The sequence below is a fragment of the Callithrix jacchus genome, chromosome 3 (genome assembly GCF_049354715.1).
Source record: "Callithrix jacchus isolate 240 chromosome 3, calJac240_pri, whole genome shotgun sequence".
NCBI classification, from domain to species: Eukaryota; Metazoa; Chordata; class Mammalia; order Primates; family Cebidae; genus Callithrix; species Callithrix jacchus.
In genome coordinates, this window is record NC_133504.1 from 3,411,908 (window position 1) to 3,438,149 (window position 26,242).

Genomic DNA, 26,242 nt, shown 5'->3' on the forward strand with positions numbered 1-26,242 from the left:
GGTCAGGAGATCGAGACCATGCTGGCCAACATGGTGAAACACCATCTTTACTAAAAATACAAAAATTAGCTGGGCATGGTGGTGCGTGCCTGTAGTCCCAGCTACTCGAGAGGCCGAGGCAGAAGAATTGCTTGAACCTGGGAGGCGGAGGTTGCAGTGAGCCAAGATCATGCCATTGCACTCCAGCCTGGTGACACAGTGAGATAAAAAAGAGACAGAAAAAGAGAGAAAGAAAGAAAGAAAGGGAGAAAGAAAGAGAGAGAGAAAGAAAATGAAAGAGAGAAAGAGAAGAAAGAAAAGAAAAAGGGCTATCGGAGTCTGGAACTCAGTGAGAGGTTCCAACTGGAGATAAACGTGGGAATCACTGCCATAACAATAATATTTAATGAAGCAAGATGAGATCACCAGAGAAAGGGTATAGACAGAAAGGAAAGGAAGTTCAAGAACTGAGCCTTGAGGCAATCTGAGCGTCAGAAACGTAATTACAAGAATACATGGATCAAGAACCTCAGCTAAGCATGGTAAATATGCTTACGAGAAAGAGGGACAATAGCAATATCAAACAGGAACAAAGCACTGCTAAATCTCAACTAAGTAAAAATGTAAGTACAAAAATGTCGCAGTTGAAATGAAGAAGAAATGGTTCACGTAAATAGCACGATAAACATAAGCTAAGCGGTGAAACTTTCCAGAGGGCAGCAATAAAAGACAAAGAAGAGATAGAACAGAAAATCTAAGAGAAAACACAGGCTAGAAATACGCGTGCCAGCATCCAGATTATGAGTCTCAAGAGCAGAGAAATAAAAATAAAGCTGAAGAAATACGTAAGAAATCATGGAAATGAATTTCTCAGAATTCAAGAAAGATGAATGATCTTAAATAAAAGAGCTCATAGAGGACCAAACAACTGAAAGAAAAAAAGGCACTCTAAGATAAATTCTAGGGAAATCTGAGAAATGTCATATACAAGAACAAACTTCAGAAAACTTTTAAACAGAAAAGATCATCTGCAAATGAGCAAACCAACTCACTGAATGCAAACAGATGGCGGAAAGCCATTTTTACCATTTCGAAGGAAAATCATTTTAACTAGAATTTTCTACCCAGCTAAATAGTCCATTAATTGTAAGCTTGTAATAAGAATATTCTCAGGTAAACAGTTTAAAAATGTTTGCAATGGAGACATATGGGCTTAAGAATATGCTCAAGAAATTGAGGAAAATATTCATGTATGTTGTAAGAGATATAGAAAGCAGAGCATATAAGTAGAGCATTCCAAATATAGAAAATATGGACTGTAGATGTTATTTTTAAATTGTTGGCTAAAGGAAAATAAAGTCAGGACAAAATGAAAGAAAATGCATTCAAGTTAACCCAAAACTAAAATGAAGACATTATCAATATGACTTGGCTGTGGAGGAGTGTGGACTAGTAGCCAGCAGGACGTAAATATGTGTTAGAGTGTTTTCTAATTAAGGAAAAGGAAGTGATAGATATCAATAACAGAATAATTGAGGCTCAAAGGGTGGAAAAAGAGAGATTAAGCTAATATGAACCAAAAGAAGGCAGGGGTAGAAATCTCAGTATCTGACAAAACAGATCTTACAGTAAAAACGTAGAAAACAGAAAAAAAAGAAAAATGTCATGTTGGAAAAAAAGAATGTTAAATATGTATAAAATATTTCAAGGAATAATAGAACAGATTCTCCACCATGCCTACCATAAGCACATATGTAGAATTACAGTGTATCAAGCAAGAATTAAATTGTAGGGAGAAATCATGATGTCAACAATTGTAGTTGGAGATTACAAAATATCCTTTCCAGAAAATCGTATATCAAGCAGGCAGAAAAAGAGAAAAGACAGAGGTATTGAAACGTATAAATAAAATTAAGACACTTGTGCTATAATATACCGTATAAGAACACAGAATATTTGAAGTCTCAGTAAATACCAAAGAAGCAATATAACATCGTATTATCAATCCAGTAACCATAATTATAATAATTTAGTTTGCTAATCAATATCTTGAGCTCATATATTGTATATTACCCAATTTTATGGAAATTACCTGAAAATAAAGATTGAATGATGTTAAAAATAGCTAAATAGCTATAATATATCAAAACTTGAAAAAAATAATTATAGTTACTTTAAAGCGATTATAAATAATAAGACACAAAACTACAAAATTTTAAAATACGGGTGATTCAGTATTCTCACAAGTACCTATCATTTTTATGCAAGTTTAAATTGTATTTGTCTTAAAGAAGAATTTAGATTAATTGAAGGAAATGTTAGGATTACATTTTCTTTTTTGAGAGCTGAAATTGTTGTGGAAACATTTTAGCTGTTGAGCTAAATACCCAGATCTGACACTTGAATTTTCATGCCATCCCGCCCTTTACTGAAAACATAATGGATCTATCACCTTCATTTCGTCATGCGAAAAACCAGTGGGGTTAACACAGGATCTGCTAATTCTAGAGACAGTGGCTATCATGTGCTCACCTTCCAGATTTCAGCAGGGCTTCCATTTACACCTTTAAAAAGCACAGACAGGCCGGGCACAGTGGCTCACGCCTGTAATCCCAGCACTTTGGGAGGCCGAGGCAGGTGGATCACGAGGTCAAGAGATCGAGACCATCCTGGTCAACATGGTGAAACCCCGTCTCTACTAAAAACACAAAAAATTAGCTGGGCATGGTGGTGCGTGCCTGTAATCCCAGCTACTCAGGAGGCTGAGGCAGGAGAATTGCCTGAACCCAGGAGGCGGAGGTTGCTGTGAGCCGAGATCACGCCATTGCACTCCAGCCTGGGTAACAAGAGCGAAACTCCGTCTCAAAAAAAAAAAACAAAAAAGCACAGACAAAAGTTCCATAGCAGCCTGCATTCATCTGTAACGTGACCACAGCTGATGTCCTCTCTGGTATGTGGTTATTCAGTTCACTGCTTTCTGCAGCCCCCTCACATTTACTACCTTTGAATACCAGCTGAGTAAGATGACAAATTCTGGTCACGGCAGCTTATCTCAACCTTATGTGCTGCTTTCCAAAAAGCAGGCTCCAAGTCAGCAGGCATATTTTCTTACCCTATGCTAGTTTAAAAAAATAATTTTGTTTATGTTATACAGTATACAATCAGGTGATAAAATCAATTCAATGATAAGGAGCAAGACAGGTACACGGCATCACCTATTCATTTCAGTGGAAGGGTAAGAAGAGCAAAGACACTCCATTTTAAAACTGCCCATGTGTTAACTAAAGTAATATGCAAATACCCTGACAATTATAGTCTGCTAACTGCAATAAGAATGATTTAAAATATTACAAAAGGGCTGTTATAATCTATCAAATTATTCATAACTACTTAGTCACCAGCTTTCATTTCACATTGATATTTGCCATTTGCATAAGTGATTCTAACCAATGAAGTCCAAACCATTTAAAAGGTTATTTATTAATTAGGCAGTTGATTGATGATTATCGACTGGAAAACTGTGACTTAATGTTTCCAAATTCTTGCTTCACATTGTAAAAATGACTATTTTTCATTCACAGACCCTAGACTCTCCTACAGTGATGATCATGAAACTTATTTACTAGTCTGGTAGTTACTGGGCTCCCGTAATGGAACATTCTGTCAAGTTCCATTTACTTAGAACAAACACAAACAATAGAAGAAGCTGCTTAATCTCAAGGCTTCCACTGAAATAATATTTATTCTGTAATGATTCAAACAGAAAATCCAGGTCCATGAGTCATGAAGGAATTCAGTGCTGAGCACTTGCTTGCTCCCAGCAAAGTCATTAATCCCGTCACCATAATAGGTGGACAGGACAATTCTACACACCAGGGCTGTGGACTTCCTGACAAAGAGAGCAGGCACCCTTCCTGAAACGTGCACAGCACAGCACCAGACAGCTGGTCTTTAGACCCTTCCAATCCAACACCCAAGCTTTAAGCTGCCAGTATTGGCATGCTTAACTCGGACTGATTATTCACCTAGGAAATCAAAAGGCTCTACAGATGAACATGTAATTAATAAGTGATTCTGGAGAGGTTGCTAGGTATGTCAACACACAAAACCAAGTGACTGCTGTACACAGCAATTGACAACTAGAAAGTTATCTTCTTAAATTTCATTAAAAATGGCATTGAAAATACAAATGCTACCTTCATGCCCCTTCACAATGAAGATATGGTCTTAGAAATGCACTGTCAGACAGTTTCATCATTGTCCAAATGCAGAGTGTGCCTACACACCTGGGTGGTGCAGCCTACTACACACCTCGGCTATGTGGTGCAGCCTGCTGCTCCTAGCCTGCACACCTGGACCGCAGGTTACCACTGCACCGAACACTGTAAGCACCTGTAACACAGCGATAAGTACCTGTGCATCCAAAAGCATCTAAACATGAAAAGGTGCAGTAAAAACACAGTGTCTTATGGGACTGCTGTCACACACGTGGTCTGCATGTCTACTAAAACAAAAGGCATAAAACTTCTTTTCTTTGAAAACTGCAAAACATTATTGAGAGATATTAAATAAGACCCAAATCAATGAGATGATATACATTGTTTCTAGGCAGGGAGACCCAGTGCTGCAGAATACCAGTGCTCCCACAGTGACTTACAAATTTCACCACAACTCCAAAAAAAGTCTCAGCCATTTTTGTGGACCTTGATAAATGGATTCTAAAATATAAATGGCCAATGCAATAGGCCAAGAATAGCTAAGAAAATCCTGAATAACAAAATTGGAGCGCTTACAAAACTGACAATCAAACCTTATTTTAAAGTTGCAGTATAAAATTAGTGGATTATTGGGGGAAGAGTAATAAATAGACCACAGGAAGAAAAGAGAGAGTTCAAAGAACAAAACACACACACACACACGAAACATAGGTATAGATACTCAATGTATAGCAAAGATGGTATTGTGGGAGAAAAACAGTGTTTTAATATGTGGACGTGAATTGTAAATCTATGTGAAAAAAGTTAATATTGACTTCTACATAAGTCATAACTAAAAGAATGCAAGGCTTCAATGTGAAAGGAGAGAAAAATAGAAAAAAAGCATGTGTCCATGAAGTGGACACACACAGGACACAAACTCACTACTGAGAATTATTAGAAACTGCTTGTCAAGATCCTGCTGAAAAGTAAGAGAAGACATACATCATCCATATAACTGAAAATTCATTATCAGAATATACAGGGAATTCCCACGAATCACTAAGAAAAACACAGACATCCTTATATAAACGTAAATGAAAGACATGAACCTGGCTGGTCACAAAAGGGAAGACCAAAATGGCCGATCAGGAAGTGGAAAGGGGCGGCTGATCATCCCGCCGTGACAACTGACATCGACTGGAACTCTCTTGGGAAGATTTCCGGCAAACACATGGAGAGAGTCTCCACTTAATTAGGGATCAGTAAAATGTCAACCAATGCCACAACGTAATGCCATTGCCTGAGTATCTAATTTAAAAGAAAATCATACCAAGTGTTGCGTAGCATGCAGTATAACTAAGTGTCCTACCCTGCTGCGGGGAGCTAATTATGTGTTGGAAAGTGTTGGCATTGTTTACTGAAGGAAAATAAACATATCCTGCGGTTCACCAGTTCTAGTCCTAGGGATATGTCCAACTGTGTTGTGTGTTAATGGGAACCCAAAGATATGCACGAAACTTATCCATAATAGTATCATTCATAACAATGAAAGAAGCCTCTACATTCATCAACAATACTATCGATAGATTGCTAGATACGCCACACAATAGACATATTACTCAGAAATGAAAATGAACAGCTGTGACAGATGATACCCAGAAACACACTATTAAGCAAAAAGCAGCCTGACTGAAGAGGAAGCAAACTTTTACATTCCACACGCATAAAGTTCTGAAACAGTCCAAAGTCACCCCTGGAGTCAGCAGTCAGGAGCACAGATGCAGGGAGAGAAGTGATGGCTAGCGATGGCAGGAGGAACTGGAATGGCCTTGCCAGAGGTTCCAGCGAAGCCGGTTTGGGAGCACCTATGTGAACAATAATGCTTGTTGCACTCTGAGTGGTAATCAGGCCGTGTATTCAGGACTGAAGCTTATTCTACAGGTTGATTGGTCCTGCTGTAATTTGCCTTTGGTGGAAATTGGTGGTAGGGTATGGCTGGAGACAGAAACACTGCATTTCAGAAAAAAAGTATATTATTAGATTAACCTTTGATTCCTGGTTGATTGCATCGTCACCCATGATATGGAGCTGCTGACAACAGACACCCTCAGCGAGACATGGCTCGAAAAATCAACAACCAGATTCCCCTTGACTGAGGAGCTGATAAATAGCTCCTCATGGTCCAGCTCCTGATTTGATTGTTGGTTACCTAAGTGATCATTTGTGATCATTTAACAAACTGCAAATCTTATGATTTGCTCATTTTTGTTGCATATTTTACACTTCAGTAAAAGAGTCATGAAAATATGTTTAATAATTGCATCAAATTTCTCTCAGGATACCATGAAAAACAATAATGGATGCTATATACACAAACAAAAGGAAAGATGATTAAATGTTCAACTAATTCTCAAAATGTAAACAAATAATTCAAGTCAAATATTGCTCAGGAGCTTGGGTTCAGTTCGAATTACCTAAAACCTAGCTAGAAGTTTTAGGTAACTTCTAGGCAGAGTCTTGGTTTCATGGAAAAAGCCCAGAAGAGTAGACATGAAATTGTCACCAAAACACAAGGTGCTTGCTCTAGGTCCTGCTGCTCACCTCACAGAAAGCCAATCCCTGAGGTGATCAGTGTTGCCAAGAAAGAAGGCTTTAGTCGGGTGCTGCAGCCAAGGCGATGCCAGCAGAGTCTCAAATCCATCTCCCTGACTGACTAAAACCAGGGGTTTATATAGCAGGCAAGCAGTGTAACAACGTGTAAGAAGACAGGAACTCAGGAGGGGTGAAGAAACCAATCACGATGAATGATTTAGCAAAAGAGATAAATCAAACATCTACTAGAGAGGAGACTCAGTTTTGCAAACAGTAAGACCCAATAAAGACAGCATGAGGCCAACTAAATCTGTCTCTCCCCACTTCATTTTCTCCCTGCAGTTTCCTCAAAAAGTAAACAAATTCTTTTATCTTTTAATATCACACAAATGTTTTATCCAGAAGAGAAAACCATATTTTACCTTTGAATAGTGTGTTATTAATGTTAAAGCTAATTTTAATAAAACCTTATAAACAAATCTAATTGTAACCCGTTTGATCATAAGGTTAGATTTCCATAAACTTTTAATAATCTTTTTAAAGTTTCTGCTAAAGAGCAGCTCAATGCTCCAAGCAAATGCTGTTATTCCAACACAGGGGCCCAGATGCTGGCTGACCTTGCATCAGTGTGCTTTTGATATTAAAATTTAATTTTTTTTTTTTGAGATGGAGTCTCGCTCTTCTTGCCCAGGCTGGAGTGCAATAGCTCGATCTCAGCTCACTGCAATCTCCACCTCCTGGGTTCAAGCAATTCTCCTGCCTCAGCCTCCTGAGTAGCTGGGACTACAGGCACGTGCCACCATGCCCAGCTAATTAGGTAAGCAAAGCCAACCAAATTTTAAATGGCTGGTGTGCTCTATCAGTTGTTGCAGGCTTGACAAAGGTGGCTTAGGAATTCTGGGTAAGAACAAATAATGAACTGATAGAAACACATAGGAAACAGAATGACTATTGAACCAAATGAACACTTTCCATTAGAAACTTAAAAACAGGCTGAGAGCGGTGGCTCATGCCTGTAATCCTAGCACTTTGGGAGGCCGAGGCAAGTGGATCATGAGGTCAGGAGATCGAGACCAATCTGGCCAACATGGTGAAACTTTGTCTCTACTAAAAATACAAAAATTAGCCAGCTGTGGTGGCAGATGCCTGAGGTCCCAGCTACTTGGGATGCTGAGGCAGGAGAATCCCTTGAATCCAGAAGGTGGAGGTTGCGGTGAGCTGAGATCACGTCACCGCAGTCCAGCCTAATGACAGACCGAGACTCCATCTCACAAAAAAATAAAAAAAACAGAAACTTAAAAACATCAATGACTACATATATATGTATATGTATGCATGTATGTTTTGGAGAATAAACAGCAAGTAAATAAAAATTAAAGACAAAACCAAATGAGCAGGAAAGCAACTCCCAAGTTTTCTCCTGCTCTGTTAACCTTGGAAGAAAAACAAACAAAAAACAACATGATAGATATTTTGTTCCTGGTGTAAAAATTAATGTCTTTATGTCCACAAATACCAGTTCATATTTTGTGCAATTAGGTAATTTTCTGTAGGCAAATGATAAGTACTTTAGTGCTAGTACTATCTACGCAGAAGAGCTAACACCATGTGAAACAAAGCAATGCGAACATTTATGTGGAATTTGGCTCCGTGTTAAACCTGGCTTTATGTTTATCTACATTTTTAAAAAAATTTCCAAGCTGCCAGTGCATTTCTTTACAATGTGCATGGAGATAGACACCCAGAGAAATGGGAAACGTTACATGTGACTTACACAAACCATCCACAACATGCCTGGACTTTCCATTCAGTCCCAGATTTTCTTCTTCTTCTTCAAAGAACAGGTCATTTCACTCTAGGTCAGGAAATTTGTCATACAAGCTACTTTCTCATGCAAAATTGTTATCTTTTTTTTTCATACCCTTCCATCCAAAAATACATCTTCATATCCATAACTTTTTTCACATCTCTCTTCCCTACTTAGTGTTCCTTACTACCTTGTATCATCAGTGAACTTTTTCAAGTCCATAATTTGAATTAACTTTTAGATAACTCCTTGAATTAGACTAAATTATTATTTTTCTCACTAATAATACATCTTTTTGGCACAATTTATATACAGCAATATATATTAACTATAATTACTATCCATAGTAACCTTAAATTTTAGTGAAAACCTAGGAAGCAAGAAATTCTGAACTATCCAATATTAGCATTTTATAGATGAGAACAACTTCACAATTTTTAGGAACATAATTCCTCATATCATAACCTTTTCTTAATTGGAAATGAGCCAGATATCCAATGAGCATCAAAAATAAATTTATGATTTTTAAATTACACAAAAAGTTTACCTAAAACATTTATCCCATTTACATGTACTCGATTCTTTCATTTTTAATATTTAGATTACTTATGAAAACAGATAGCAGACACCATCATTTCAAGTAAAGTTAGTTATTTCCTTGTTAAGCATTTTTTTTTTAGATTGAGTCTCCCTCTATTGCCCACGCTGGAATGCAGTGGTGTAATCTCAGCTCACTGCAACCTTCCCCTCCTGGGTTCAAGCAGTTCTCTTGCCTCAGCTTCCCGAGTAGCTGGGACTACAAGTGCGCACCACCAAGTCCAGTTAGTTTTTCTGTATTTTTAGTAGAGACAGGGTTTCACCATATTGGCCAGGCCGGTCTCAAACTCCTGACCTTGTGATCCACCGGCCTCAGCCTCCCAAAGTGCTGGGATCACAGGCATAAGCCAGTGTGCTTGGCCCTTGTTAACTATTTTTTAAAAGCAAGTGAATATCAGATGCTCACCGAAAAGCCACAAAGTTCAATATGTATGTATTTTTGCCAATAACTCAAAAGATTCAGCTAACAGTATTAAATTAGTCTCATTTGTCAAAAAAGATGCACAGACTTTTTGTTTTGGCTGAGTTTATAGTTTTATAACCTTTAATATCAAACTTTAATGTTTCAAAATATCTAGCAGAGACAAATACAAGACCCAGAAAAAATGTACAGTGACAATTCTGAAGACATTTATGTTTTTGTTTTATCAATAATTTTAAATTCAGCGTCTTTATTAAAGGTTTACTTAAGTCATGTGAACTTGAAAATTGCTTTGACTTATTTATTTGTGAGCACTTCTATTTATAAGCCAATTTCTTATACACAACTCATAACAATAAATGCACATGCAAATAAACACATCTAGCCATGTATACACACATACAGGTGAAGATCCAACAGCCTGCACCTTGGATCTCTAGTAATGAGATAGCAATACTACCTCACCTGTCTGCAAACATGTTCACGTAGCTGGACTTCGGTAGCAGCAGTAAGGAATCCAGTGAAAGCTGTGAACCGGTAATACAGTTTCCATGGCAGTTTGACTTTTAAAGGCCAAACCTCCCCAGACTCTAAAGAATGCGGGGGCCAGGCAGCACCACGAGAGAACATCACACACTAACCAGGCCAGACCCTGCTTAGAACAGCAGCACAAAAGCCTGGGTACGTGCACCTCTGTCCTGGTTTCCCATTCTACAGCAAACTCCAGATTCCAAACAGTATTGGAGCCAAACAGTATTGCAAAAGAGCATCTGTTGACCAAATTCCAGTTTTCCCATGGCTATATCAATCACACACAAGAAATCACCAAAACACAGTCCAACTGCAGCAACAGACGAGCCCGAACGTCCAAACCGCCACAGCGGGTGCTTCCTCTCTCCATCACTGGGTTTGATCAACGGCAGACAAAAATTCTTTAGGGGTTTCCCGAACTGAGAGGAGCTGATCCCACTGTCTGGTACTCACAAAACACATTCATTGCCCAGACACAACACACAGTTACAAACAAGCCCCAACAGTGTCCAGACTGATACAAGGTGTCCCTCTCTGTCAGTCAGGCTTGTTCAACCTAGAAATGGAAATTCGTTTAAAAAATATCACAAATTGGGCCTGGCATGGTGGCTCACGCCTGTAATCCCAGCGCTTTGAGAGACCGAGGTGGCAGATCAAGAGGTCAGGAGTTTGAGACCAGCCTGACCAACATGGTGAAACCCCGTCTCTACTAAAAATACAAAAATTAGCTGGGCATGGTGGCGTGTGCCTGTAATCCCAGCGTGGTGGTGTGCACCTGTAGTCCCAACTACTTGGGAGGCTGAAGTGGGAGAATCAGTTGAACCGGAGAGGTGGAGGTTGCAGTGAGCTAAGATTGCGCCTTTGCACTCCAGCCTGGTGACAGAACAAGACTCCATCTCAATAAAGAAAAAAAAAGGGAACTGGGAGCTTGGAGGTACTGTTTTCAGGCAAACACGAAGAAGAACCCTGGGGACCTTTTGGAAATAGCTGAGGGTCCCTCTGAGATGAGATCAGTTCTAAAAATTAAAGCTCGTGGGGCCTCATATTGTCATAGTTGTATATGAAAAGTAAATGTGGCTTTCTTTTTTTTTTTCACAAGCTGGTAAGTTCTGAGACTTACAGATCACAGTGTATTTAAACATTAGACCCAAACGGTCGTTAACGTGGAAGCTTCTGCAGCGTGCGTCTGGTATTCTTCTTTCCACTGATTTTACCTTTGTATTTATATTTTGCTTTTACTCATTTATAATTTAATATGCGATTGCACATGTTCTTGTTTATGAAATGCTTGGGTAGACAAAGGCAAGTGAGGAAGGAAATTATTAAACATAAAAATAATAAAGAATCCCAAAAAGCACCCTTCTGGATTTTTATTTTTCACGGATTAGCTTTTCAGCTGGCCGTGCGACCTAAGGAAATGCAGCTATTTTATTGTGATCTCACTTCTCTCCCTGAGCCATGAAGGAATTGAGTTGGATACTGTCCGAGGTCCCTTGAACCGGCAGGACTTAACCATGAAATTTATATTCATGTAACTTGGTATAACATCCTGAAAACATTTTCTGTTAAGTAAAGGATTTCATTCTTGGAAACTTATAGCTTAAAAATATTGATTGAAAATCTCAAGAGAGGCTGTGCTATTTATTGATTTTTTTATAAACAGCTAAATATGAATACCATGAATATTTTCCAAGAGAAAAATGCGAAGAGTTGGAAGCTTGTAGTCACAGAAATGAGAAAGGCACTCGAGGTTTCACGCTGTATTTCGCTTAGTGTAGGACTCACGTTGCGGTTGAGCTCATAGCTGTGAGACAAAGTGTGTTAAAGAAATTGCGACTGGAGACTGAAATAGATAAAAATAACTTCTTCCTACGTCTTTACATGCAGAATAATCAAGGGAAGAAGTAATGTAGCTCGTTTTCTCTGATGCTAAATATATTTTGCTTTCTACTTGAGGTATACATGGAATGCTTTATTTTTTATTTTATTTTATTTTTTGAGATGGAGTCTCACTCTGTCGCCCAGGCTGGAGTACAATGATTTTGGCTCACTGCAACCTTTGCCTTCTGGGTTCAAGCAATTATCCTGACTCAGCTTCCTGAGTAGCTGGGACTACAGGTGCCCACCAGCATGCCTGGCTAATTTTTGTATGTTTAGTAGAGATGGGGTTTCACCATGTTCGTCAGGCTGGTCTCAAACTCCCGAGTGCTGGGATTACAGGGATGAGCCACTGTGCCCGGCCTGGAATGCTTTATTTACATGTCCGTATAGTTACTCCTTTCCACCAATGCATATATATCAATGTATGCATTCTTTTGTCACTCATTTAATAAACCTGCCCTGACCACCTCGTATGTGCCTGGAGATCCATGTAAGGAAACAATCCTGTGCACACTTTCCTTCAGTCTAAAAATGACAACATTTGGCAATCCTTCCAGTTCAGGAGGGTGCTTCTATGGTGGTTTAACAAAGCGGTTATAAGCGTTTGGGTCAAACTTCCCGGTTGAGTGAGGGGTCGAGAGCCCTGGCGCTGTGGTTGATGCTGCTCGTGCCCATTACTCTCCTGTCAAGGCAGCCTCCCAGCCTGGTTGCAGCCTGCATTTTTCTTTTCTTTTCTATTCCTTTTTGAATATTTTGTATCTTTCAGGTTTTTGTTTCGTTTTGTTTCTATTTTCCTCTCCCCAGCTCTTCAGTATGCAGCTTGCATTTTTTATCCGTGGAACAGAGCCTCCTCATAGCAATCTTAGATGCTTTCCAGCTTTGCCCATGCAGAGATTTGGGTCATGGATAAATCCGGTCTTCAGTGTTAAGCCAGCGGTTTCAGCCCTCACGGACGGGTGGTAAGTAGTTGCACAAAATGCCGAGTAATACGGAAAGAAGGTAAAAGGAGATTTCCGTTCAGAAGAGGCACCAAAGCAAGGTCACAGTCATTTGCAGAGGCTACTCACTTTCCGTTTCTTCTGACAGTGCTCCCTAATATTCTTTTTTTCTTTTTTCTTTTCTTTCTTTTTTTTTTTTTTGAGACAGAGTCTTCCTCTGTTGCCCAGGCTGGAGTGCAGTGGCACAAACTCGGTTCACTGCAACCTCTGCCTCCTGGGTTCAAGTGATTCTCCTGCATCAGCCTTCCAAGTAGCTGGGATTAAAGGCAGGTATCACCATGCCCAGCTCATTTTTTGTATTTTTAGTAGAGATGGGGTTTCACTATGTTGGCCAGGCTGGTCTTGAACTCCTGACCTTGTGATCCACCCACCACAACCTCCCGAAGTGCTGCAGTTACAGTCATGAGCCACTGTGCCCAGTCCAAAAATACTTTATCAGATGTAATTAGTTAAAATGAGGTCATTCTAGAGTAGGATGGACCCTTCATCCAATTACCTGGTATCTTTGTAAGAAGACAGAGACACACAGGGAGTGTCATGGGGTGACAGAGACAGAGATTAGGGTGATGCAGCTTCAAGTCCAGGACCATGCCCAATTTACACTCACTACCAGGAGCTGGGGGAAGAAAGGTGGGATTCTACCCAGAGTCTTAGGGGTGGGCGAGGCCCTGCTGATTATTTAACTTTGGACTTCTGGGCTCCAGAGCCGGGAGAAAATATGCTTCGGAGGTTTTAAGCCACACACGTGTGCTATTTTATTGCAGAGGTCCTGGAAAATGAACTCCGGGGTTTGCAGAGAAGATCAGGTGAGCTACACAGGTATAACTGTGTGCATCTGCGTAACACGTGAGCAAGATGAGGGCGCTCGTCCAGAAGAATGGACTCCGAAGCGAGCAAGCGCTTACCGTGTGCCTAGCACTGCCGTAAGCAGTTCACAAGCACCCTTTGATTTAATACCAAGCGTCATCCAGCACTCCAGCAGTGTACGTTCCAATGCTATCCCCAATTTAGAGACAAAATCTGTACTAATTCTGTCTAAGTAATTATCCTTTCAAGGAACGTATTATTCTGCTCTCCAGATTCTTCCTGGCGAATAATGAGGCTCTTTTGCCATCATGCAGCTTTCATCGGACTAAGTACTAAAAATTTTAAATGTTCAGTTTCAATGAGAAAAATAATTGGCAGCCTCTTCTTTCTTCAAAACTTGTTATATCAAAGTTAAATCTATAATAAAAAGAACAATACAGGCCTGGTCTCTGTTATGTTCATGTAATGTGCTAATAATCACTATATAAAACAAATTAAAATGGCTCAAATATTACCCTGATTATGATGCACAGAGAACAGCCTTTTTAAACTATTTTATTCAAACACTTGCTTCAAGTAGATTGATTACAGGTTTAAAAACACTAAAACTGGCCAGAGGTGGTGGCTCACACCTGTAATCCCAGCACTTTGGGAGGCTGAGGCAGGCGTCACAAGGTCAAGAGATTGGGACCATCCTGACCAAAATGGTGAAACCCCGTCTCTAATTAAAAAATATATATACAAAAATTAGCCAAGCATGGTGGTGCATGCTTGTAGTCCCAGCTACTCAGGAGGCTGAGGCAGGACTGGGAGGCAGAGGGTGCAGTGAGCCGAGACTGCACCACTGCACTCCAGCCTGGTGCTGGAGCTAAACTCTTGTCTCGAAAAAAACTATAGTTTAAATTAAACCTCCAGAGAGCATTCTAGATCTTCTACATTAAGAAATATTTCAATTCCTTGATGCCAATAATTATTGGATGTTTTACACTTACATTCTACCTATTTCTATGTTTACTTCCTAACAGCTACAAAGCACAAGAGCAGTAGACGGGCTGAGAATCTTACACTGCCCTGTGTCCACCTGGTGCCTGGAAAATCAGACAGGCTGTCAGTCCCTGCAGACGTCACAGGGGAGGGGTTCGCAGGGGAGGGGTTGGCAGGGGAGGGATTCACAGTGGAGGGGTTCACAGTGGAGGGGTTCGCAGGGGAGAGGTTCGCAGGGGAGGGGTTCACAGTGGAGGGATTCACAGTGGAGGGGTTCACAGGGGAGGGGTCCCCAGGGGGAGGAGTTCACAGGGGAGGGGTTTGTTGCTGAGTGAATGTTAACCTCAGAGAGAGGCAGCAAATGCCATTCCTCCACCTCCAGATTTTTCTCATTCATATTCTTCACGCTGAAAGCAAACTGATCAGTTTGAATTTGCTTCATTCTTGCATAACCTCATTTCAAACTATCAAGAACTTCCATTGTTTGGCAAGCCCTAAAGCCTAGACATTGATTTTTGTCATTATTATTCATTACTATCAATTTACATACTCCATCCACATCAGCAGAATGGGCTTTAGAATTTAACTGCTTAACAATAAACAGGAAGTAACATAAGCACAGCCCCCCCCCCGTTTTTACACTTGCACATTTCTTGTGTTTATGAATTTACAATTTTTCCTTGGCTGTAACATAGAATACATTTATAGAGTGATAAAGTTTGTAATTAATATATAATTAAGCAGATAAAACACTGATAATATACAGCCAATAAAGTGCTTCTGGAATGTAAAACACGGTGAAATGTAAAAGACAGTTAGATGTATAAAACTGCACAGTGAAGAACGTCCCTGGGTGGAGAAGTTCTCGAAGGACACAGAACATCTTCAACAGGAGCTGGCTGCAGCTTCCCACAGGAACCACGGAAGGCACAGACGACCACGTGCTCACAGCCCCTTAGCTTTGCTGACATAATGGAATTACCAGCCTTATCCCTCCACCTGCTCCCACCAAGCAAAAGCAGACAACAAGAGCACGCTTTTGCTCCAAGCTGAACGGTGCAGAGGACTGGAGACCCACGGCTTTACATACACGAATATATTTGTTCATACGTTTAATTAACAACTGTTTACTCTTAGGTCATAATTATATTAAAATACAAAACATACTGTTTCTGCCTCTGGGAGATCACTCCCAAGTAAGTAGTGTGTGGCTGTCTCAACGGAGCACTGTAAGGCATGAGTTAGCTATCAATTGCTGAGTAGCAAATCACACCAAAACGTAGCCACTTAAAACAACATATATTTGGCCGGGCATGGTGGCTCATGCCTGTAATCCCAGCACTTTGGGATGCTGAGGTGGGCAGATCACGAGGTCAAGAGATCGAGACCATCCTGGCCAATGTGGTGATACCCTGACTCTACTAAAAATACAAAACTTAGCTGGGCGTGGTGGCACATGCCTGTAATTCTAGTTACTCAGGAGGCTGAGGCAGGAGAATTGCCTGAACCCAGGAGGCGGAGGTTGCAATGAGCTGAGATTGTGCCACTGCACTCTAGCCTGGCAACAGAGCCAGACTCTGTCTTACACACACACACACACACACACACACACACACACACGTTAGTGACTGACAGTTTCTGTGTGTCAAAATTAAGGGCATGGCTTAGGAGTGTCCCGTTTCTCGGTCTCTCACAAGGCTACAATCAAACAGTCAGCCCAGAGTCTACAGTTTCATCTGAAGACTCAGCTTACTCAGTGATTTTTGGCAGCATTCAGTCTCTGTGGGCTGCAGTGTCTGCTGACTGCTAGCAGAGGCCACCCTCAGTTCCTTGCCATGTGGTCCCCTCCTACACAGCAGCTGTCTTCATTCTAACGTGCAAGCCAAGGAGGCGGTAGAGAAAGCCTGCTAACAAGCTGGAAATCATGGATTTTGATACACTAGCCCCATAAGTAGCATTTCATTTATTTTGCTATGTTTATTGGTTTAAAATTGAATCATTACTTACAGTCCACCCCCAAGGGCAGATGACACAGGCATAAATGCCAGGAGGTAGACATTACTGGAGGCTGTTTTAGGAGTCTGTCTACCAGAGGCACTAAAATGGTTTCCGTCCACTGGTACTTTTACCACCAGTGATCCAGGCCCTCTAAGATCTCTAGCAGTGGAGTCACTCAGGAGCACTGTAGACCTGTTTTCTAGGTGTCCTTTATTATGCAAATACACTGCTGTTAGGTGACACTCATGGTTCTGTAAGTGCCAAGCTATGGGACACAGGAAAGAAAACCTTTGATGAGACGCCACAGCAAAAAAATAAATAAAAATATCATGGACTACAAGATGGTGGCTGAGAGAATGGGCCTGGAGCACACCCTATGGAGAGGAAGGGAGAGGGGAGGAGAGGCAGCCTGAAGCCTTTATTCACCTTCTGATATCGCCACATAGGAAGGATAATATGGATGATAATAAGGCTCTTCCTAAAACCAGCCTGGCCGTGGTCCTTTAGTATTTCTTTAGTGAGGCCACTCTTACCTCTATGCTTGTCACCGACGACTAGATGGGTACAGTTCAGAACATGGGGAGAAGTACCGTTGTTTCTTCTTTTTCTTTTCTGAGACAGAGTCTTGCTCTGTTGCCCAGGCTGGAGTGCAATGGCGTAATCTCGGCTCACCACAACCTTCACATACCGGGTTCAAGTGATTCTCCCACCTCAGCGTCCTGAATAGCTGGGATTACGGGCATGTGCCTCCACGCCCGGCTAATTTTTATATTTTTAGTAGAGATAGGGTTTGGCCATGTTGGTCTGGCTGGTCTCAAACTCCTGACCTCAGGTGATCCGCCCACCTCAGCCTCCCAAAGTGCTGGGATTACAGGCATGAGGCACCACGCCTGACTGAAGAGGTCCTTCAGCATGCCCCACTCTGTACGCTTAGAGACACGAGCAGTGTCAGAGGTGCAGGAATAGAAATGCCCAAGTACACTTTTCCTTAGGAATTATAATTCAGAGCTTTAAAAATACTTCTGCCTAAGGAATTATAATTTTTACCAAAGAGCCGGTGCGTACTGGGCGGGGTTGGTGAACTGAGAATGACGACAGCGCATTTTTCAGCATGCACGGGCCCAGGACTCGGACTATTTTGCCAGTCAAAGTTAGGTGTCATTCCCACCAATACATCTATTCCCGTATTGATTTTCAGTTCTGCAGATAAAGTAGGCAGCCCGCCCTGCATCCTTCGCTTTTCTCTTTACCATGAATCTGTGCCGTACTTGCTCTGCAGTGGGAGAGGAGGAAGGTGTCGCATGGGTGTCCCTTCACTAGACCGTTGGCTCCTATTCATCATCATCCCCCTATTTCTGATGCATACAAGCCACTCATTAATGTTACAGAGGAGGTTAATGGATCATGGTGACACACAGCCCCAGAAGCAAATGGAGCAGCTTCCAGCACTTCCAAGGTCTGTTTGTAGTCTTCATGAATTTGCTAAAAATAAGGATTTGATTTATCAAGGTCACTGGGGACATGATTTCTGAAATGATCTGCTTGACAAAACCATATTATAACAATCTACTTTTTAAAGAGATAGTGATTCGTTTCATATTTTATTAATTAGGGATCATTGTGTCATCCCAGGTGACTTCCATTTAATACTTAAGTTACGAAGCTACAGCATAAACAAAGACTTTGATTTCCAAGACATCGATTATGACGAGTGAAGGGTGCTGGAGACCAGTCACTGTCCAATGGTCAGATCAATGACGGAGGAGTATTGGAAGGATGCATTCCATCTCGGCGACTTTAATTTTTTAAATCAGTATTCCCAGGAAAAAGATTAACTTCGAATATACTTTCAAATAAACAGAATATTTCACTAGAGTCCTTCTGTAATCCAAGTTTGTTTAAGTTTGGACTAGATACCCCTTTGCCCACGGTACACAATTTGCAGAAAATAGATAGGAAACACCAATGCCTTTATTTTATATTGAAAGTTTAAATGTAGCAATATACTTTGGTCTCAAGGTAGCGAATCCATCACGCGTAAGTGACAAAGGTTAATCACTGTTCTCCAAAACCTGTGCTGTCATTTTCTCTTCATGAGAGACAGGAGCCTACATCTCCCAGCCTCCCCTGCTGCTCTGAGCTCATCAATGACATCGAAGTGCAAGGGACACATTCCACTTCCAGGCCTTGTCTATAAAACACACAAGCACACTCGCCCATGTTCATTTTCTCTTCCATAGACTGGGGATGAAGGCAATGACGACGATCTCTGAAGCTGTTATGACAGTCTCTTCCAAAGCAACCGCCTACACAAATGTCAAGGAGAGGGCCCTGGGTGCACAGCCCCAGGACTGCTTCATGGGCTTCAGATGAACTGTGCCTGTGTGAGGATTTTTTTGTTACAGGAGCCACCATTGCATTACTGATATATACACACAATTATATAGGGATTTGGATCAGAAATATCCAAACTTAGAGTAGTATGTCCCAGTTGTGCAAAACGTGCTCATTCTTGTGGATATTAATAATTTGAATCTGTTTACATAAATAAGATTTACACAGAAAATAAGTTATTATCAGGTTGTTACTTCCTTTAAGAAAGCATATCAAGTTTTTCTATATATCCAAGGGTAACAAATGGTATCACTGATTAAATATTTTGTGTAGCCCCAGAAAGGAAAATTTTAAAAATCTCTCTGGTCATTTGTCTTCCATACTGATGGAGGAAGAAGAGGCGGGTGGGAAATGCTGGCAGATTCATATTCCCTGAAGCCATATGAATTTAGAAACTATGATTTTGTGGTATATTACAGCAACATAAAAAAAAACTTCTTAAATCAGAATTAATTTGTATTGCCAAACAGAGTCTCTCTGCAAATAGGGTTTATAATGAAATTACTGGCAGACTTTTAACCATAATGGTGGAAATTGAAAGACTGCAGCAATTTAAAATAAGTTTTTTGGTTTGAGGTCTGTCAAAACAATGAACTGTATGTTTTTTATTTGGCTGGTTGTTCATTCATGCTTCATTAAATATTCAGAATCCTCGGTGCAAGCTAATTTTGTATCATCTCGCCTAAAATTTTAAACATTCCGTGTTGTTAATCTTTTGAAAGGGCATTTGTCACACTAGGTAAGCCCACAGTAAAGAAATACGCAGAAATGTGCCTCCTACTGAGTTATTTACTAGGAATAAGTGTATCCTATAAAGCATTTGACCTAAAGTATTTAACTATAAAACCCAAGAGGCGATAAAACCTCGGTTACACAGACAGTTCATCAAAATTTAATACGGACAATACAAAAAGAAAAACTTAACTCTGTGGAACCTGAAAGCAAAATCAAAGTAACAAGCTGGAAACATGACAAACGAAAAGACAGAGCCGGGCGTGGCAGCTCACCCTGCAGCACGTGGGGGACCGAGGCAGGTGGATCACAAGGTCAAGAGATTGAGACCATCCTGGCCAACATGGTGCAACCTTGTCTCCACTAAAAATACAAAAATTAGCCAGGAGGCTGAGGCAGGAGGTTGCAGTGAGCAGAGATGGCACCAATGCACTCCAGCCTGGTGACAGAGCAAGACTCCAACTCAAAAAAAAAAGGTGGAAAGAATATTAAGCCAAAGCTTCTGCAACTGCACCAATCATTGGAGAAATAAACTTAAAACCTAACATAGTAGGTTACTTTTTATTAGTATTTCCCAGTTTACAAAATTTACATTACTTTTATAGTCTGGAGGTAAAACAGAATTATCACTACTTTACAGATAAATAGAGTCAACTACTTAATGGTTCCTTAAAATACCATTTATGCAGCAAAAGGAATCATCTTCAAGGCTTCATGCCACTTACCTCTGAGTCATTTAAGGAACAAAAATAGGTGGTGTTTTCCATCTTAAATTACAAACTACAATTTTATGGTTCATTTAGACAACATATGTACTTATAAAAACGTTGACATGATTAAGGAATTTAGTTAACTTCTCAAGATTTGTTTGACTAAAGCCAGACTTACCTTTCTGATTTCTAAGCCAGACTTTTCCACCAATAGCCTGCTGTGCCCCTTGTGATAGGCAAGGGAAGGATCAGGCCTTTCTGCCCCTGCAATCCTCACTGCTGAATCGTGGCGCGGTGCCGACTGGAGGGTCCAGTGAGCCACACCGCAGCCCAGTAGTTTGACCCCAGGAACATGCGGTGAGGACAGAGAGCCCGATGCTGCCATCTAACCCCACGGTGATATCCTGGCTGTGTGTGACACCTAGTGACAGGACACCTCTTTCCTGTAGCTCCAGGATCATGGGCAAGACTAGAGAGACCTTCGGATACCAGAACTGGCCTGCCTTGATGCACCTCAGAGCCAGGCCTTCCAGCTGGATCTTAGTTCTCCACATCATGCTTGCGTGAGAGAATAGCGAGGGTGCCCTGGGATTGGCAGGGACCCTACAAAGAGCTGGATGAGAAAGGGGAACAGCGAGAGCTGAAGTTATCTGAATGCTCGCTGCTACCAGGCACTAGGAGCTGTTCATGCAGCAACTCACTTAAAGAGGGAGGAACCTAGAGGGCCCCACGCTAAGTGAGATAAGGCAGATGCCCCACGATCCCTCTCGTACATGAGACTTGGAAGTTTAACTCAGAGAAACAGACAGCAGAGGGCCACGAGTGAAGCGGGACTGAGGAGGGGTTAGGCCGACAGAACCAATCTGCAGGCATCAGACAATTAAGTTCTGGGCACTGAAACATACAGCGTGGCGTTGATGACAATACATGATCCACTGGAAAATTGCTGAGAGGATAAATGCACACATGAAGAGACGGTAACTGTGTGAGGTGAAGAATATATTCATTAGCTTGAATGTGGTCATTTTATAATGTGTCTGAATATCAAAACATCACAGCGCACACCTTCAATAGATAGGATTTTTGTTCAATCATATTTCAAGAAAGCTGGAAACATGTTTTTTCTTTTTTGAGACAGAGTCTCTCTCTTTCGCCAGGCTGGAGTACAGTGGCACAGTCTCAGCTCACTGCTACCTCTGCCTCCCGGGTTCGAGCGATTGTCCTGCCTCAGCCTCTCTAGTAGCTGGGATTACAGGTGTGTGCACCACATCAGCTAATTATTTTGTATTTTTAGTAGAGATGGGGTTTCATCATGTTGGCCAGGCTCCTGACATGGTCTCGAACTCCTGACCTCATGATCCACCCGCCTTGCCCTCCCAAAGTGCTGAGATTACAGATGTGAGCCATGGCGCCAGGCCACAGTTGTTTTGAATAAAGAGGGACGTTGACCTGACATACCGTCTTCATGGGGGTAACCGCAGGTCATGTTTCAAGCAAATTAAGGAAGATTCTGAGGTGGAGAATGGAGAAGTCCAGTCTTTGAAATTTCAATGGAGGTAGAATAAGAAAATACTTTCAAAACTGAGAGCAATATTCTATTGACCAAAGGTTGTTAGATATAGACATCACTATAATAAGTATATATATATATATGTATGTATTTAACATTTGGTACACACACACACACACACACACACACTATACCTTTGTTCTGGGGAATCACTTAAACGAGGAATTTAGCTATGTAATGAAAAGCGGCAATGTCTGTGTCTCCAAGGAGAAAAACTCCTCTGCACAGGAATGGGGAAAAGTCACCGAAAGAATAGGCTGGCAGTGGCTCACGCCTGTAATCCCAACACTTTCGGAGCCGAGGTGGGCAGATCACAAGGTCAGGAGTTTGAGATCAGCCTGGCCAATATGGTGAAACCCCATCTTTACTAAAAAGTACAAAAATTAGCCGGGCGTGGTGGCGCACCCCTGTAGTCCCAGCTACTCTGGAAGCTGAAGCAGGAGAATCACTGGAACCCTGGAGGAGGAGGTTGCAGGGAGCTGAGATCCCGCCACTGCACTCCAGCCTGGAAGACAGAGCAAGACTCTGTCTCAAAAAAAAAAAAAAAAAAAAAGAATAGGCTGAATTGTAAATTGTATCCATGCACACTGCTGCTGTTGTTAAAAAGAAATTTCTGTTAGGTGTAAACTGAGACCACCATGCTCCTAAAACATATGAATCATTCAAGTGAAGAGTTTATTTTTTCAAGCTGATGTCAGTAGCAAATCTGAAGCTGAGAGTCACGTGGAAGATATGGGCACAGGAAGAGCCCTCGTGGGACTCTGATCCCAGTGTTCTGGGTCTGCACCCAGGTGACAGCACAACTGGCAGGGCAGAGGGTCTCTGTGCTTTGTCACTGCGAGGTTGTGCTCACAGCCCTGTGGTAAGGGGCTCATATGGAATGGAGGCACTGGGGGAACCATGGCATAGCCTTGGCATCCTCATGCATGGAACGGCGGCGGTGACGTGCCCCTTCTGGCAGCTTTGAGTATGGTGGCAGTACCTCCAGGCTTCTGGGGCTTGGGAAGAGACTGTGGCTCCAACCGTGGGAATGCTGCCGGAAGGGCAGGCCTGGGAGCGCCTGTAGCACACATCATACAGCTTTGGGAAATTTCAGAAAGTAGGATTTTACAAGGATTGGGAATATCCAGAAATCAAGCTGTCCTTGACCTTGGCATTATTGCAATGCAGGCATTCAATACTGGTGTACCCCATTTGCATTCTCAGGAATAAACCGAAGCTCTGTGGTTCAGCTTTTTAAATGTCACTTTTATCAGGGTCTGAAGCAAAACCACCTTCGTTCACTCTGACACTTCAAAGGGAGGGGTAATCAAAGGCCTCAAAACTCTTCTTAAACCTTCCCAAACAAAGCTCTAATAATCCCTGCCCTCAGCCCTAGCGTTCCTCAGTTGGAGAGCAATTTTATTTTCTTCCTCTGTGGCTATGTTTTGGAGGTGTTTTTATTTTCTTAGTAATTTTATCTTTCCCATGTCATTTTCTTTAAGCCCCAGAAAATGAGGGAAAAATGAGATTGTCCATATCTATGCATATATAAAGGAAGAGAGTAATGCGATTTTCTGTGTTTTATTTCTGTTCAACATTTAAAGAAAAATTTTACAAACAATTGTTTTTAGCAAGTTTTGCACAATGGATTTCACACACTTCCATTCATCACATCTCAGATATTCTCAGAAGATACAGACACACACAAATTCCTAGATGGATCCAAAGAGCTACAAGAACAATAAAGTTTGATGATAAGTTATGTAATTGTTACAATGTTAAAGTGAATGAAGGGATATTGACCACTCTGTCAAATGGGAGATCGTCTGCGGAAGTTTATATTTAAGAGAGCTGTTGGTTGGGCGTGATGGCTCACGCCTGTAATCCCAGCACCTTGAGGCTGAGGTGGTGGAAAACAAGATCAGAAGTTCGAGACCAGTCTGACCAACTTGGTGAAATCCCATCTCTACTAAAAATACAAAAATTAGCCGGGCATGGTAACGTGCACCTGCAATCCCAGCTACTCAGGAAGCCGAGATAGGAGAATAGCTTGAACTCAGGAGGTAGAGGTTACAATGAGCCAAGGTCACACCACTGCATTCCAGCCTGGGCAACAGATTGAGACTTTGTCTCCAATAAAATAAAATAAAACGTAAAAGACATTTTTAATTGTATTTCCAAAAAATAAAATTGCACCAAAATATGTCACAAAAATTTAAAATATTGGAAAATAATTCTAGGACTTTTTTCTGCAGATGATACTAAATGGTTAATAACCTACAATAAACGTATAAATGCCTCTAAAATTATTATGAAAAAAAACAACAGAAAGAAACTTAAAAAATGGGTAAAGGGTATGAATAGGCAAGACCTAAGAATGTAATTCCAAATGGCCAGTAGATCTTTTACCAGATACTTAAACCCACTAGTAGTTACAAAATGCAAATTAAATTAAAAATCAAATATTACAGCTGAGTGCACTGGCTCACGCCTATAATCCCAGCACTTTGGGAGGCTGAGGCAAGTGGATCACCTGAGATTGGGAGTTTGAGACCAGCCGGACCAGCATAGAGAAACCCCATCTCTACTAAAAATGCAAAATTAGCCAGGCATGGTGGCGCACACATGTAATCCCAACTACTCAGGAGGCTGAGACAGGAGCATCACTTGAACCCAGGAGGCAGAGGTTGCAGTGAGCCGAGATTGCACCACTGCACTCCCCCCTGGGTGACAGAGTGAGACTTCATCTAAAAAAAAAAAAAATCAAATATTACTTTATGGCACCTATGCATGCAAAAATTTAAAAGAAGCCTAAAACCTATTGTGAGAAGGTGAAAGAGTATTCTTACCTAATGCTGGTATCATCTGACTGCATCTATTAACTTTTAGAACAGGCTTTTCCTCCTGGGAAAGCCATCTTTAGGAATCTTTGCCCTAACAATGAGAACAGCGTTGATAATGATACACGTGCGATGATTTTTACAATCGTTGCACAAACATTGTTAATACTGACAAAATAAGAGCTAGAAGAGAAGCGAACACCCACCAAGACGGGGCCTGACCAGCTATAGGCGTTCTGGTCAATGAGGGCTCACCTGCACAGATAGCAGTGATCCCATGAGATTATAATACCAATTTTTCACTGCACATTTTCATGTTTAGCTATGTTTAAACACATAAGTACTTACCACTGTGTTACAGTTTCCTCCGGTACTCAGTGCAGTCATGTGCTGTGCGGTTGTGTGATCCAGGAGTAATTGGTACCCCATAGAGCCCAGGTGCGTAGCAGGCTCTCCCACCTACGTTTGTGTGAGTGCACTCTGTGATGGTCATATCACAAAACCGCTACTGAAAGACACATTTCTCCAAATATACACCCATCCTTAAGCAACACACGACTGTAATGTCACATCTGTGCCCTGAATACCACACAGCCAAAACAACGAATATGTTGGTTTCCATGCTAACTTATCTAAACAGATTTTCATTACAGATGATTGAATAAGAAAAAGAAAATACAGAGAGTGAGTATAATAGAAGACACATTTTAAATAATGGCCAGAAATGCAGAAATACTCTATAAATTCAAATATATGCATAGACATTAATAGGAACAAATATGCAAATTTTACCTGTGATACTATGAGTATTGAGAAAAGTGCAGAATGATCCACATCAAGTTGTTATTATGAGTTAACTGGAATGACAGCTGGGGATCAGGGAGGATAATACAGGCGAATGTGGAAAGGTTGCAGGGGCCAGGGAACAAAGGAAAAACCTAGCATTGGCATCTCATCCGTGAAAATAGTATATTTATGTCTGTGTTTATAGTCATAAAAAATTAGAAAATATTTAAACACTTAAGGTCAATTGTCCTGTCTGAGAATTAGATGAAAGCTAAGCATCTAATTCCCAGAAAAGTCCACATCTGCACACAGACACCAAGATTTGCTTGTAGTTTTAAGGGGATTTACAGATGCTTTAGAATTCATCTGCAGATACCCAATTCAGGCTGTTTCCATCACTGTGGATGTGTGGACCAGGGACCCTAACCCAATCA